General features: G+C 40.3%; 1 long non-coding RNA gene across 1 annotated transcript; it reads right to left on the reverse strand.

Moving 5' to 3' along the window:
- Positions 1-14,206: 14,206 nt before the first annotated feature.
- On the reverse strand, positions 14,207-16,145 carry LOC107303584. Its single transcript, XR_001549542.2, has 3 exons — positions 15,692-16,145; positions 15,235-15,276; positions 14,207-14,664 (listed from the first exon to the last, which is right to left on the reverse strand). It is a non-coding gene; the product is annotated as an uncharacterized LOC107303584 (long non-coding RNA).
- Between the last annotated feature and the right edge of the window lie 1,335 nt (positions 16,146-17,480).

A 17,480-nucleotide genomic window follows, 5' to 3' on the forward strand; every position in this document is an offset into this window, starting at 1 on the left:
AAATTTGTATTAAATTTTACTAACAAAAACAATTTGTTTTAATTTTAAAAAATCATACCTAGACTAAATTTGCTATTAAATTTTTATAAATCACAGAACGATATATAGTTTGAAGTTGCTATTACTTTACTGAAGTCATATCATTAACACACAGATGCAAGGTACATTACACATAGAGTTCATTTACAAAGATATGCCTTCTGAATGGTCTGAACGAGCGTACGCCACATCATCTTTGGGATCATCTTCGAGGTTGATTTGAGGTCTAACATGAAGGTTCTTGTTGCATTCTTCCTTATCGACGACGTTGTCAACCCCAGCAATTCTTCGCTTGCTATCCCTAACAACGTGAAGCTTCTTGTTTGCAGGGTCTTGTACGTAGAAAATCTGTTGGACTTGCTTAGCTAACACGAATGGTTCATCGGCGTATCTAACTTTGGCCAGATCGACCAACGTGAATCCTTCCTTGTCGACTTTCACACCTGTGCGGATATTGACCCAGGTACAATGAAACAAAGGCACTTTGGAGTTTACGTAGTTCAATTTTGATGAATGCGGCCATAATACGTGTTTGATCCAGCTTAATCCTGATATGCATCTATACGGACGCCGCTATTTTGCACAATGCTTTTCTCAACTTGTGTAGTGGTGTAGACTGTGTAACCACTAATATCATAGCCTTGCCATTTATCAACATCCCAACATGGGCCCCTTGCCAACCTTTGCAGTAGCTCACTTGGGCCATCGGTCGACCGTGCAATACGATTCTTGAACCATTCGTTGAAGCGAGTACTATGCTCTCTATTGATCCACGTGTCTGACCGACCCATATTCTCTCATCGGACCTTCTCTAGATGCTCCTCAAAGTATGGGGTCACTTCAGCCATGTGTTGAAGCACGGCGAAATGAGCCTGCGCATAGGAATCTTGATCGGAACAATCCTTTTCCTGCCTATTATGCCAACACCTAACAACCGTCCCTCATGACAAGACGCTGGAACTCCGATAGGATCAGCCTCAGACATGTAATCGACACAAAACTCGATAGCATCCTCGGTCGTGTAACCTTCAATGATGCTTCCCTCTGGTTTTGCTCTGTTTCTGACATATGACTTCAGAACTCCCATGTACCTCTCGAACGACCACATTTCTCTTAGAAATACAGGGCCATATAGTTTTGTTTGCTTCACCAGATGAACAGGCAGATGGATCATGATATCAAAGAAAGAGAGTGGAAGGTACATCTCCATGTGACAGAGGGTATTGACAATTTCAGACTGCAACCCATCTAGATCTTCAGGATCTATAATCTTCTGACCGATTGCATTGAAGAAGGCGTACAACCGTTGGATCTTGTGGTGGAGTTTTGGTGGCAGAATCCCTCTGATAGCAACTGGTAAGAGCTGTGTGATTAGCACATGGCAATCATGAGACTTCATCCCTACCAGTTTTAGATCATCCAATTTTACATAATTGCTGATCCGCGCTGAATACCCGGATGGAACTTTAATATTTGCCAAACATGATAGCATAGTGATCTCATCCTTTGATAGAGTGTGGCAAGTAAGTGGGAGGTACACTCTACCCGTCACTTCATTCATAACAGGCTGAAGTTCACTGCGAATGTTCATCTCCTGAAGGTCTAGTCGTGCGTTCAGCCCGTCCTTTGTCTTCCCAGGCATATTGGGCAGTAGTCCAACCAAACTCTCGCACACATTCTTTTCTACATGCATAAGATCAATGAAATGACGGACCTCAAGGTCTTTCCAGTACGGTAGCCACCAAAATATTGATTTTTTCTTCCACATACCCTTGTCCTTTGTCTGACCACGCTTTCTTTTCTTTCGAAACTCATTAGTTATGTCCTTCACCATGTTGTGGACCTTTTCTCCGGACAAATCCCTTAGAGCAGATTGAAGTTCCCTCTTCCCGTTGAAAATTTTCTTCTTTCTTCTAAATACGTGACTTAGAGGGAGCCACCTCCGATCACCCATGTAAACCATTTTTCGTGATTTCTTCAGCCACCAGCTCCGTGTATGTTCCGTGCAATCCGACCAAGCCTTCTTTCCTTTCACAGTTTGTCCAGAAAGATTACTGAATGCGGGGTAGTCATTAATGGTACTGAACAGAAGAACTTTTAGATTGAAGTTCTCCTGACTATATGCATCCCATGTTTCCATGCCTTCTTTCCAAAGAATCTCAACATCAACAACAGGCTCCAAGAACACATCGATATCATTGTCGGGTTGCTTCGGACCTTGGATTAACAAGTACAACATAATATATTTTCTTTTGAAGCATAACCATGGAGGGAGGTTATAGTTCGCAATAAGAACTGGCCAAGTGTTGTGCGAACTGCTCATGTCTCCAAAAGGATTCATACCATCCGTACACAAAATTATCCTCATGTTTCTAGGGTCGCCAGCAAAGTCTTTGTGCTTTCGATCGACATTCCTCCATTGCATCGAATCAGCTGGGTGTCTTAGTAATCCGTCATTCCTTCTCTCTGTGGCATGCCAACGTATTATCTCCACTTCCTTGGGGTTGACAAACATTCGCTTGAAATGATCAGCGATCGGTACCCACCTCGCTTTGACTTCTTTCCCTCCATCGCACTTTTCTTTCTCTTGTACCGAGATGCCTTGCAGACAGGACAAGCATCTTAAGTCCGCATATTGCTCGTAGTACAATACACAGTCGTTTGGAGAAGCGTGAATTCTATGAACCTCTAACCCAAGGGACATAGAACCTGCTTTGCTTTATATGTCGTCTCAGGCAATGTGTTCTCTTCGGGAAGCATCGCCTTCATTATTTCCAGCAGTTCTGTAAAACTCTTGTCGGTCCATCAACTACTAGCTTTCGGCTTCATTAGCTCCAAGGTAGCTGACAATTTGATATGTTTTGGTTTGCATCCGGCGTACATAGGTGTCACCGAGTCACTGACCAACTTGTTGAACTTCATACAATCTCTCTCGTTGTATGCTGGGTACTCAACGTCACGTAACATGTCTTGCAACAGATCTGGTTCCACATCAACCATTTCACCATCCAATGGAGACGGTATAAACATATCATGCTCATCTTCATCTGCATCTTCATGATTGTCTACACCACTACTGTGAGGAACTGCACCACTTCCTGATTCTTGCTCTCCATGCTTCACCCAACGTGTGTATCCCTTCATGAATCCCCGACGTATCAGGTGAGAGTGTACGCCCACTCTGCTTTTAAACTTAAACTCATTCTAGCAATCGCTAAATGGACACCACATGTATTTGCTGTTTCTTCTTTTCCTATCCTCCTCCGCGGCGTTCAAAAAACTTAATACGCCATCTCTGTACTCCTTGCAATGCCGGTTCAAATTAGTCGCATACATCCAACTTCGAACCATCGCTAAAAAAGTAAAATATTAGTTAATATTTATTTGCATGGTTGAATTTATAGAGTGCTTATAATTAAACAAGGTATTAGTTAACCTTTATACTTACATTATGATTTTCAGATTCTCTTTAGAAAAAAATTACAAAAATTCGCCCTCTTACACCTCCCACCAAAATTGTGAACAGTGGGATACCTTCAGACAGCAGCCGGGTCGAGTATTTATAGAGTGCAAATAATTATCTCAATCGGGCCAAATTCCGAGATCTCTTATGGGTCACCTATCATCTCAATCGGGCGCAGCAAGGTAGACTGTCACCGATAGAAACCATCAGTGACGGGTGCAAAGTCATCTCAATCGGGCATTCTCTCGGGCCCACCAGAGATGATGGTCATCTGTGACGGACTTGGTAACTCGGCCCGTTTGACATGACTTGCACAATCTCAATCGGGCGTACATTTGTGCCCGTCCGAGATAAGTATCATCTCCAATGGGCTCTAACTGTACACACCTGGCTTATGGCTGTGCGATTACATCTACAACAGGCTTATTTTAGACCCGATTGAGATGCCTATGTTCTGACGACCCAAGTTATCCCTGCATGTTTTGGACCGTAACATATGAGAGGATCTGTACTAGTGTGTAGTACTTGATTGAAACCTTTGATATATAACATTACGAAATTTCAACAGTCAAGGTCGTCTCTTTTTCTACATTAATGTGGATTAAAAATAATTGAGTAATGCTCAAGTTTGAAAAAAACAAATTAAATTTACCAAAATCAATATTATATGTTTTAATTTGTATATTACATTATATACTTTAATAAAATATGTACTTTCAAAATTTAACATGTATCTCGATCCTACACTAGTATCCTGATTCTAGCATATTAGTAACCAAAAATACAATCCTCTCCACTGTCCTGATATTGATTACCTGGATCACTTAGTATAGATAACTTTGTCTAAGAAAGAACTTTAAACATTTTTTATACGAAGGCCGCATATATATGTATGTATGTTCAAATTTTTTTAGCACGGGTTTTGAAATTTGAACCGTAAGTATCGATCTCTAATGCGAAGAGGATGGTTACAGGGTGGCTTGTTGCGTGCGAGGGCAGGTAGCGTTGGTAGAGAGCTGGGACGTACGTGTCAGAACTACGATCCAAATGATTCAGATCGGATGCGCAGGGGATTGATTGATTAGGTAACAAAACACAGGCAGGTACGGTCATTATCTGAAAAAACAAATTAAGCACAGGTACGAATGTACGGCGTGGATGGATGCATGGATGAATCATGGATGCGTGGGGTCAGAGCTAGTGAGACCCAAACTGACGCTGCTTGCATGCACTGGACTAGTTGTGTGTTGGTGGATCATGCAGTGGGAGTGGCTGGCTCATGTGCAGGCGCTTTCATTAGCTCGATCGATCGAGATAGCTAGTGGGGGAGCGTTTTGGATCTAAATTAAAAGAGATCGAGAGAGAGAGAGAGAGAGAGAGATGCACTCATTAAGGAGCAACATGGTAGTTGCTTAATTTAATTCAGGAGCTAGCGTGCATGATTAAGGGGAGCCAAATTAATTAACAGATATATAGCTTCACGACCTTAACTGGAGCTAGCATCAATCTCAGTTTAATCTATCATTAAGGAATTAACTAGCCCAACCATGGTAGAAACATGCATGTTGCAAACGAAGCACCTGCCCCTGGTACGGTGAATGCCTGTCTGGCTGTCTGTCAGGTTGGTGCTTTATCCTATGAAGTTTTGATATAGTATCATTTTGCGTTATAAAAAATGCCCAGCGTAGGATAGAGGCGCCATTAGATCTGTAATGTGCTCAGCTAGCATTGGAGCTATTCGAGTAATTAATTAGTACAGAGACTCAAACGCATCTGTGATCGAGATGCGTATAGTAGGAGAGTAGAGTACAGCTGGGCCGGGTGTGGTCGCCACTGCACTCACCGTTTCTTTATGCGCAGTAGCCTCCACCACCACTATCAGTCTAGCTATCACACTTTCACTTTCTTTTATCATTTTAGGGGGAATCATTGCAAACCTTAACAGCCGGCCGTTTCCGATGCTATTATTCTTCCATTGCATGCAGTGCACTCAACCCAGCTGCTTTGGCCGGATGGAAATCGAGAGCCTCCCCGGCCGGCCGGAACGACTGGGAGGTCTAGGCGCCTTAGCTCGACTAGTTCCCGCAGACAGCTCAAGCAAAAGACTCGTCGGACCGGAGTGTGCAGGTGCAGCCCAGCCCCATCACCTCGGGGTGATCTTCAACCCTTGACATCTGTATATGCATATAGTAATTGGTCATTTTCTAGGAACTCTCACGTTTAATCTAACCGTTGATACTGTACATCATATTATGGTCCTTTTTAATCCAATCGTACAATTGTTAACATCAAAATTTAGTAAGATTAAAGACGCAATCAGTCGATGGAAATCTTATACGAATTCAGTAAGGAATCGTGAAGACCAAGGCTTAACATTTTAATTTTCTCTATTAATTAGGTTCAGTTTAGTAATTTTGTTTTATCTCTAGGAAAGTCTCGTGTTCGATAAGGACTTTGTTTCCTTTTGAGTTTATGATTAGAGCTAGAATCCAACATTTTAACTATTAGGAAACATGTGTCACACTCAATAGGGACTAGAGTTAGAGTCCGATTATGACTATGTTTCCTTTTATCTATTAGCTAGGAAGCATGTGATGTGTTCAACATGGACTAGGATTCACCCTTAGGTAAATTATCTACAACTATATATACAGATCAAATACAATTTCGGTGCATCGGTAGCCTTCTCACCGAGGTTTCATCACTGGTGGAACTTGGCACCTAACACGGGGCTGCATCTCTTCTATCTTCGGCGGTGGGGAAAGTCCTACGTTCTGCCGCCCCCGACGATCGTATCAGCTAGATCAGAACTGTCTCGGTTCGGTCCGATCTTTTGATTTGCTTGTACGGTTACTGGTTATCGCATCAGTTTCCATTTAGGTTACTTTCGTATCTTGAGTTGATTTGGTCGACCATTTTGGACGATCTACGTTGGTTTGATATTTCTTATTCAACATATTCAATCTAATACTATCTTGCTTTGGTCTGATCTATTAGATCGCTGTGAGGGTGCACCTAAAATAAACAGGAATCCCACAAGCCACAACTGCCCAGGATGCAGTTGCGCACAGAAAAGGTATAAGAGCATAAGCTTAGCGAAGTATACTCACTTAGCAGCGGAAATATGACACATCGGCCTAGCTTTTTGAAAAGACCAACCAGACAACAAGCAGAAGACCCAACAACACCACAGGCAAGCTCGAGCGAAGGAAACGACCCTAACACAAGCAATCTTGACGAAGACCTGCTCTTCTGAACCACATTTTATGCAAGGGGTGAGTACAAGAACCACATTTTATGCAAGGGGTGAGTACAAGAACCACATTTTATGCAAGGGGTGAGTACAAGAGTACCTAGGAAGCCATAACCATAAATAAACAAGTATATTACATGTAAGGAGTACAAAGCAATAGGGTTCCTCAAAGGGGTTTTGATAACAATCCTCTCATTAATAGTTTTGCCCTACTTTCATAAATATTTTATTCATAAAATGTATAAAAACGATATTTTAAAACAATAGCAATATTAAATCACTGTTATTCTCAACATTATCAAATCCACATTTTAATTATAAAAGAGTACTCATACAATGAGAATAGGAATCACCCTATGATATATCTCCATTAACCAGGAGCACGGCGTATTTGAATACTGTATGACTCTGTACGACTCTGCAGTGTCTGCCCAGCTTTACCCGCACAATATCCACAGTTTGCAAGGCTGTAAATAACATAATGTAATACTGTCCCGAGCTCATCTAAGATCCACCTAGCGGGTTAAAGGATTTTGTGGTTGTTGGCCCCGTCCCGAACGCGGAGGGGGTGTGTTCCAACCCGCCACAACTTCCACCCACTATTGAGCGTCTGAGGCACACCAGCTCCTCCTGACCTCTTTTGGGTATACACGGTACCCTAGGTACACGCAACACCCTCACTCATACAATTCTCACCAACACTCTGTGGCCAGCACACACCTAAGACTGATATTGCCATATACACAGATAGGCTGCATACGCTAAGTTCGAATATCTCGATCATGCGGATGGGCGCAATTACATCACTTCACATGGCATAAGAAAGTTATTCAAAATATCATCTTTAATTGAAGTTAACCTTCATATCACTTTAAATGAGGGATTCATATCAAAACACATTTTATATGGGGTTTTGGTCGTACTACCCACTACAATATTAATCTGATGAAATATACAACCTATACCTAGGTTATCAGGGACACGATATGGTTGTTTATGGTAGTGGCAATGATAGTAAATTTAATTAATTATAGGGCAATAACTCATATAACAAGATTATTTGAAAATAATGGTACGCCAAAATAACTTTACAAGTAAATAATATATAAAATAACTAAGTGGTTCTCTATTTAGGTTCTCAAGTTGATCAAGGATAGATCAATGGCTTGCCTTGCAAATGTGGTTTTCTGGGAGCTTCAACGTAGCCATCTGGGTCCACATCAGCTCCTGCGGTGACCTGATAGACTTCTATACGATCTAGCGCACGCACACAAGAACCAACAATAAACAAAACCATAAAACTAAAAGCTATAAATAAACAATAAAATAACAACTCAAGTTGGAGTTAGAAAGAGATAATAGCTGGATAGGAAATTGGAGGGATTCGAAAGGCTTTCAAACTGATCGAGGGCTAGGATGTATACCTAGACGGTTATGATTTGAGTTGGAATGATATATGATATGGATTAGAAGTAAGAGAAACCACGATATTGTGCTATGATTTTATGTGACTTTGCATAATGCGAGTTTGATTTAAATACCACATAATAAAGATCGAGTATAACTCGAGGCAAGGGTTGATTCAGATTAAAGATAATTTGAATAGACAATGGTTGGTTGAAGCTTAGAACTTACTAATCCATTTAATAGAGATGATTGTTTAAACTATATATGGAAAAGGTCGTGTTGTACTGTGTCGGAAAAAGAAAACGATAAACCAAATGAGGTTATTTTGTGGTAAATGAAGTAAACTTGGATTCAGCACAATGTTAATAGCGGGGTTAATGTATGAGTTATAAAACCAATGTCATGTGACAGTTTGAAGTGGTGGTTCAAGAGATATTGTGGTAAATTGAACGATGGATGGAATTGAATGGGCGTTATAGAATAAGTGGGTGATTTTATCCGTTAAACAGCGAACTGAATTGGTGTTTAACTCAAGATATTGTCATAAACATGGAAGTTGATATAGACAAAGAAATATAAATAGGTTCATGGTTGGTAAATGATCAGAGATGATTGGATTAGAAACAAGATTGGCCATTTGAACTGTATACGCATTAAGATTAAATTATGCGTATCGAAAAAGAGTGTAAGGATCAGTTATGGTTGACTTAAATCAAAGGAATGGTAGTTAATGATGATAGATTACTGAGTTATTGAATTAAATCAATAACTTGAATTGTGTATGGTTTAACGTATAAGAATAAAAGAATTTAGGAATTAAATGAGGTCAGGTCGAAAGAAATTATATGAAATCGATGTTTCAAACATCGCCGATATGTTAAGATAAACTCTAGATTTGAATATATAATTATTCAGAATAGTAGAATGGCTAACCAAATAATAATACATCAAAGCAAAGATCGAATTGATTTCAAGTGGTTTCGCCGGTATCAATGAATAGTAAATCCTATTATCAAATCAAAGTTTTGGATGGCGATGAAACTGACGTCATTGGATCCGGAATAATAGGAGAAGCCTGGAATAGGTCTCGGATTTGAAACAGGGATCAAATGAATAGGTAAATAGGTTTAAGGTGAAAAGGGAATTTTCGGAATTATTTTCGAATAGGAAAATCAATATTTTCTCTCTCTTCTCTTTCTTCCTTTCTCTGTCGTTGTGTTCTCTCTCGTGCACAGGAACGGCGGCCATGGAGGATGGCCGCCGGCGGTGAGGGTGACCGGCTCCGGCCGGGGAGAAGGCGGCGCTGGGACCGGAAGGCCTAGGGGGTCTTGTTCCCCTCGCTGGCGGCGGCTGCCGCGCTGAGGAAAAGGCTGACGGCGGCGGCCATGTACAGGCGACGGAGACAGCCGCGGCGGCGGCGCTCCTGTGAACTTTCGCATGGGCGCGGCGGCTTGGTAGGTAAAGGGGACAGCGGCGGAGGTAGCCGCGCAGGTGGTTGAGCGCGGAACGGCGCAGGGCGGCATGGCGCCGTGCAGCCGGTGGTAGCAGAACAGGGGGACACCGGCAGCGGCTCCGGCGCTGGCAACAGCGAAATTCCGGCGACAATTTTACCAAGGAAAGAGAGGGGAAATGTGTGAAAGGGAATACTAATTCCATTTTTACCTTTAATTTTGAAGAAGGAGCGACGAACGTGATGGATTTTTGTGGAGGCATCACCGGCGACTGTACAGTCTGTACTTGGGCTGGTGGCTTTTCAGCGTCGGCGACGACGATTCCGACTATGGCTGCAGCTATGGCATTAGGGAAAAGATGAAATTAAGGATGTATAGGCTTTCCTTCTCCGTAGGTGGCAGCCGTGAGAAAGGAGGACACAGAACGTATTTATAAGAAGGCAAAGGCGGTGCAACGGTTGGCTGGCTTCTGTTTGCTTCTAAGCACAGCGGCAAGATGGTATACATCGTATAGGGAAGAAGATTAAAATAACGATGATAACAACGTGGCAAGATATATGGATGTCGACAAAATTACCGACTACAACTGCAGCTTCTAGCGGCGCCAGAGGCGGTCGGGTGGCAGAAAGATCACGACGACAACGTCGGTTGCTGCAGTCGAGTTCTGTCTATGACGGTGGATGGGAGTGGGCCGACCTGGGCCAACCCGGTCCGGGCCGATCTAGGCCGAAAAGAATATAACAGCAAAAAGGAAATAAAGAAATAGATACACTGGTCTTAGCTGACCCGAAGAAAAAAAATGGTCGGCAACGGGAAGAAAAATTAAGCCGGCCGAAATCGGATGAACAGATTCGTTCTTGAACGGGAGAATTTTGGGAATATGAGTCCTACTTTCGACGGCAAAAGAAGGATAACAGGAAGATATGGGTTGGATATATTCCGCCCGAACTAATATAAGAAATATTTTAGGAATTTTTAAAGAAGTTTGACGGCGAGCGAAACAACAGTTCGCGCAAGATCAGCGGAATTTCGAAATAGATGAATGCGGGGTTTTTAATGTTCACGACGGGCTTGGAAAATTTGAGATATTTATGACACGTTTAGATAAAAGATAAATATAGAGATTTCGTAGTTTGGCGAGAAGTAGTACTAATAGAAATTTGATATGAAATTTCAGATAAGATTTGAATAAAACAAAATTAAATAGATAGGACTGGAATTTACAAATATCGGTATGACTTTAAATAGGGATTCCTATGAACATCATAATTTTGTGGTAAGAACTTGATAACAAATGATTGCAAAAGAAAATTGGATCAGTGCTAGACTCTTAGATCAATAGTCGGAATCAGGCGACAGTTAACTGTAGGTGAATTTGATTTGATGATGAAGATTTGGATAGACTGTGACGGATGGAATAGATAAAAGGGATAAAATGAACTTTAAAAGCTCCAACTTGACAAAAACAAAAAAACGACAACCTGAAAAAATTTCGCAAAAATTTTACCCTTAATTTTCGAGGATGTTACAATCGAGTTTATCAAATAGTTTATATCAGATCGATGGATCTTGTTGTTTCATCAGAGTTCTAACCGATATGTTATCATTCATCGGCTCACCAACTTAATAGATATCTTGATCTGTTTAGTATCTATCCTGCTAGGGATAATCATGAACTGTCTCGGTTCGATCCGATCTCCTATGATTATTCCTAATAAGCTAGGATAGATATTTTATAGATCTTGATCGATTATCAGTTGATCATAGCCGATGAGCTTTGCCAATCTATATGTTCATTATATTTATATCAATGGAGTAGCCGATTGCCTTACTGCATTATCTTTACACCAATCGACTTTATTTATTTAGATTAGTTGTTATTTATGTTGCATCGACTTACGAGGATTACATGCAAGTTGGTATTGGCTGATGATAGCAAAGTATTCATTGTTTATTTAATTATTATTCAAATATATTCGTATCAATTTCTAGCCTATACAAGCTTTCAACGGCCGATTGTTCGGCCTATCGGCTGAACACTACTATATCAACATCCGATCCACTCGATTTTTTGTTACCTATCGGCTCGATAGCTGATCAGCTTGTTTTATTCTTCGTCTTGTCAGTTACATGATCAAACTGACTGGCTCGTGTTTTATGAGAATTTAGGTTCTGCATTGGAGCGATCTAAGAAAGACTCATAGGCCTACGTGTGACACGTCACCAAGTCAACTTTTGACGTCTACGGTGTAAGATCAAGGAGTGATCTACATATTTTTCTGATGAACAAATTGGTGGTTTGCGAGTTAAGTATTTTTGTGATATTTGAATGGGCGGTCAGACCACGGGTATATGGGCGGTCAGACCAGATAAACACCTGCGGTCAGACCACAGGTATGTGGGTGGTCAGACCGGCAGGTCAGCCCCGACAGTTTTACTTTTTGGGTTTCTTTTCGGTTTAAGATTTGTTCTTCGTGAATTCGACTTCTAGTTGGTTTCTATACGTATGGGTATATTGTTTTGCTAATGATAAGTCAAGATGGAGATAGCTTGGTCTCGGAATATGGTTTCTTTGTTTGATTCATGTGTAGGTGACTTGATGTCTCGGGAGAGTATACCGATGATGGATCGGGAGTCAACTTGGAGATAAGGTGATGTCCGGCGGTCGGGATATCATGCGGGATACTTAGGCTAGAGTTCAATGCACGTGGTGGTGAAGATTCCATATGGCATACGATGGAGATATTGTGTGCGTATAGGATATGAAAGTTGAATTCGGATAGAGTCCGGATTTGAGAAGATTTGTTATATTAGAGATAGAGATATGTTTAGTTACGGATAAGGATAGGTTTCCCACGAGATTGGGAGTCCTAATTCGTGATAGATACGTGGGCTTTGCAGACCCACGTCGAGATTATAAATAGACATCGAGGGGTGTGCCTCCGGTGAGCTTTTTGGTGCCGTTTGAGAGAGAAAATTAGGATTTCGACTCTATTTCAATATTAAATCGAAAGTTTTTGTTAGGAGTGCTTTCTATGCACTTTGTAAACACTGGCTGTTCAATAAAAGTCAAAAGATTCAATCTACATCTTGAAGTGTTGTCGATCGGTGTTTTTCAGGATTTCGACGGTCTAACCATAGGTAGGCTGGCGGCCTGACCGGCCACAAAATGTCGGTCTGACCGGTCACATAACGGCGGTCTAACCGGTGTCATAGGTGCAGTGCAACCGAAGACTTCGGTAAGGCTTTTGTGAAGGTAATCTTTTATTTCCGCGAAAATATTTGGGTTTTTGATTTAGCTACCATTCACCCCCCTCTGGTAGGTGTTTTACTCTGTTGCGATCCTACAAGTGGTATCAGGGCCTGGCTAGTTTAACATCTCTGGCCCGATGGACATAGTGTGTGAAGGCCTGATGGACCGTGGGTGCCTGCGAAGATGCGGGGCCTGTATACCTGATGGACTGTGGGCTGGTGATAGCCCGGATACGGTGAAGGGGCGGTGAAGGGCTGAGGGACAATAACGTGTGAAGGGGGAGATTGTTGAGGGACAAATGACCTAGGATATAAGTGGGGGAGTCCCTTACCTCAATGGCTAGCTTTTGAGGTGGAAAAGACCCTTTACGATCCCACAAATGGTATCAGAACCTTGTTTTCTTTTTTGGATTTTAACCGATCTAGAGATTTGCTTTGATTTTTAACCGATCTAGAGTCTTTTAGCCATAGCTAACAAATTTATAACGAAGCCTTATGTTTTTTATGGACTCGATTTTCCTTAGTGGTGTGATAAGATGCTCTCTTACATTATGGCTGAAGATTATGATGTTTGGCAAAAAGTTGAACAGCCATATGTGATTCCTGAGCAGATTAACACTCCTGCTTTAAAACCGAGTTTAGCAACAATTGCAAAGCTCAAAATATTTTATTGAGTGAGATTTCTCGTTCAAATTTTAATCGCGTTTCGCATCTTAAAACTCACTACAAGAGATGTATGGTGTTTTGACATCATACTTATGTCATAATATAAACTTTATGACATCTAGTTAACGAAAATCCAAATGTCAAAAAACCACCGTCATAAATTTATTTTGTGACATCTATATAGTTTCATGTCACAAGTGTATACCAATAGATTTGAATGTCATTGAGATTTGTGACATTGATTTGTTGTCATAAAATCCTAGACCTTGCCACATGAACAAATGCCACATAGGATAAAAAGCTAACATGGCAAGGAAATTAACGTCATAAAATCCTAGACCTTTGTGACAAAGTTAAACGTCACAGATGGTTGCCACGTGGCAAACAACTAGCAAGTGACATGGTCGTTGACACATGTGCAATTACGTGTCATTGATGATGTGGCAGCTAATGTCATCAAATATTTTAAACAACCCATTATTTTAGCGGCCCATTATTTTTTTAACAGCCCATTATTGTTTAAAAGCCCATTAATTTTTTACATTGATCCATTAATTATTTAATAGCAGCCATTATTTTTTTAGAACTGCCCCATTTTAAAATAGGCCCATTTCAGAACTAGGCCCATTTAAGAATTGGCCCATTTTGTTAACCATCAAATTAAAGCCCACTAAACAGGCACATTAAACTTGAACCCACCAAATTCCATCCAATTTTTCATACCATCTCATATTCAACTAGATAACAGATACAATCAGAATACAACGGAATTCTAACAATAGTTCATCTCAGATTAAACCAAATAACGTATACAATCTTAGATACTCTGCTTAAAGAATCAAACAATAGTTCCACAGCAAGCAACAAAAAATGGTGTAGTAAACCAAGGTACCAACTGAAAACACTTGCAGTTTTGGTTCAACAAACACCTGAAAAAACTTGCAGCACCAGAAAAAATCGAAGGTCCAGGTTCAGGTTTCCTCCACACTAGCAAGACCTGCAATACAATATCAAACTATCAGAAAGACGACGTGTTCACAAACACATTCAGAATGATTGCTTCGAACAATATTTCCATAGAACCTACAAACCTGGATTAAAAAGTTTTCACCTTTCATGTTTATAAGTTCCAGCTGTACACAAATTAGTTAAAATCTATGATTCTGTTTAACAGTAAATAGGAAATATGTGGAGCAATATTCCTTATATATTAGGAATGGCAAGTTCGACACAGCTTAGGCAATACTCATAGTTGTGGCAATGCAGGCATTCATAGAATAAAAGGCAATAAACTAGTTACAAGAGTTGGAAAACAAAAAAAATGAACATACTCAATAAAAACAACGTGATGCCAATTATGTCCCTTGTAAAAATAGATCTACTAATAGTCTGGATGTCAGCACAACTTGTAGAAATTGTAGTCAAAACTGAGAAAGGTTTCATTTCAGCCAAAAGTTTCCAGCATCAAGTAGCATAGTAGTATCATATAACTGGTGGAATCAAGTAATAATGCAATTACTGACAAATGGTTGCAGGTTATGACCTTCACAAGTAGCATAGTATCATATAACTAGCCTATAAAAAGGAAGAAAAAAAGCATTCACTCGTGGGACTTATAGAGTCCTACATTTATTTAGGATTCTGGTTCCTTCCATAAAAAGGCAAACAAAATTCAAAACAATATATGTAATTTGCAAAGATACCTCATGGAAAGATGCTATCCTCTGGTACATTCCAAATTCCAGCTGTACACAAATTCAGTCAATGTATTTGCTAATCAATATATATGTATATATATGGTTGTACACCGTATTACATATAGGTATTTTAACAACACATAAAGATCACTGTTGCTCGAACTTAATTGAACAAATAGATGCCATTTATCTGTAGTAATTTGAAGGGATTCCCTGCATTAGCTAGGAACAGAACAATAATTTACAAATTTGTTTAAGCAAAATAATGGAGAAGAGCATACAGAAAATTCTGGTTTGGCATTTGCACGTTACTGAGATTACTGGGTAAAATTCTGAATTACGCTCAACGATTTCTGGTTTGGCATTTGCATGTTACTGAGATGAGAGATAGAGAAAAGAAAGAGCATATGCCTGCCATTAAAGCAGTTGGAGTGGTGTTGCTGGGTGAAGAAGAAACAATCACCGTGCAGATGTAGCCATCGACGCCGCTGCATAGGAGTAGTCCCGTTGCCTGGGAACCGCCGCCGCGTGCAGGAAGAAACCACCCCCACGCAGGGGAGCAATATACGCCGCCACTGCCGCCGGCTCCGTCGAGGAGCTGCAGGGGGGTGCAGCCGCCGTCGGGGGGGGGGGTGGTGGTGGTGGTGGTGGTGCAGCCACCACCTCCGGTCAGATCCACAGGTGTTGCTGCTTGGGGGAAGGACAGGGATGGGGGCGGTCAGATCCGTTGTCGGCTTGTCTCCCGGGCGCGGTGGACGAAGGTGGAGGAGACGGGGGTGCGTCGGCGGACGGAGGTGGAGGAGGAGATGGGGGCGCCGTGGGTGGAGGTGGAGGAGATGGGGGCGAGGCGGCGACGGAACTGGAGGAGGAGAGATGGCTGACCTAGGGTTTTCGGGGCGTTATCGGACACAACAGGCGTGAAATGACCAAGCTACCCTTTCTAATTTGGCGGACGATGTCTAGTAATTTTTTCAGATGGGGCAGGTAGTAGCGTCAATCTACTCGGAAATTTTTTGGGTGGCGGTAGTGCAGCAAATTTTTTTGGCTGCCGCCCCTAAATATCAGTAAGAGAGGTGAGGAGGAGTGATAGAAATTTTATAGGGGTGAGGAGGAAAAATTTTCATTGGAAATTTTGAATTGATTTTTATGGCACTAAATCAACTCGTATAAAAAAAGTTGTAAACAACAAAGTTGTAGAACTCATTTAGATCTATCATTTTTCTTTTGGTCGTTTCTCCATCTGAGTTTGACTGAACTATATAAAATTTGAATTGCAAATTAAGACAAGTTTAAAAAACATTTTTAAATATTAAATAATTCTAACTAAAAAAGTTATCAACAACAAAGTTGTATAAATCATCAATATCTACAACTTTTGTTTTGGTCATTTTCCTATATGAATCTGTTTCAATAATTTGAATTTGAATTTCAAATTATGACAACTTCAAACAATATCTTCAAATACTAAATAATTTTAACTGAAAAAGTCATTCATCAAAGTGGTATATCTCATCAAGATCTATAACTTTTATTTAGGTTATTTCTTCATCCGACAAAGCGGTTTTTCGCATTGTTCACAAAATGTACATTTGTTTTGAGTTACAAGAAACTACATTACAATTTGTGAACAATGTATGGTCCCACTTTATATGGAAAGCTTATTGACCAAAAAATTGTTGTCACGTCAGTTCGTAGAAATTTCTGACCAAATTTATGTATTGTTGTAATTATTATGTGGTAATTTGGGGATAGAAAATAGAATTGTCCACAAAATATAATTTTATTTTCCATCTTTCTCTAGGACATGGGCTATAATGGAACATATGATCATAAATATTATTTTTATGCAATTTTCTATACATCGTATGAATTTCTATACATTAAATGAATTTCTACACGATTATCCAAATTAATTTAAAATTTAACTACGTGTGCATCTTATAAGATAAAAAAATTGCGAAAAAATATATTTAGGCTTATGTGTTCCATTCTAGCCTACATCCTAGATATAGATGAAAAATTAAATTGTCTTATAAGGACAATTCAAATTTTTGTCCCTAAATTACAACGTAGTAATTACATTAATATCTATATTTGGTCAGAAAATTATGCAAACTAACATGACATCATATTTTTGGTACACGAGCTTGCCATAAAAAACTTAAATGGTTTTAATGAAATCGGAGCATACATTGTTCACATATCGATAGATCTCTCATATTGTTTCTTATAAGTGAAGACAAATGTATATA

The sequence above is a fragment of the Oryza brachyantha genome, chromosome 2, assembly GCF_000231095.2.
Source record: "Oryza brachyantha chromosome 2, ObraRS2, whole genome shotgun sequence".
NCBI lineage: Eukaryota > Viridiplantae > Streptophyta > Magnoliopsida > Poales > Poaceae > Oryza > Oryza brachyantha.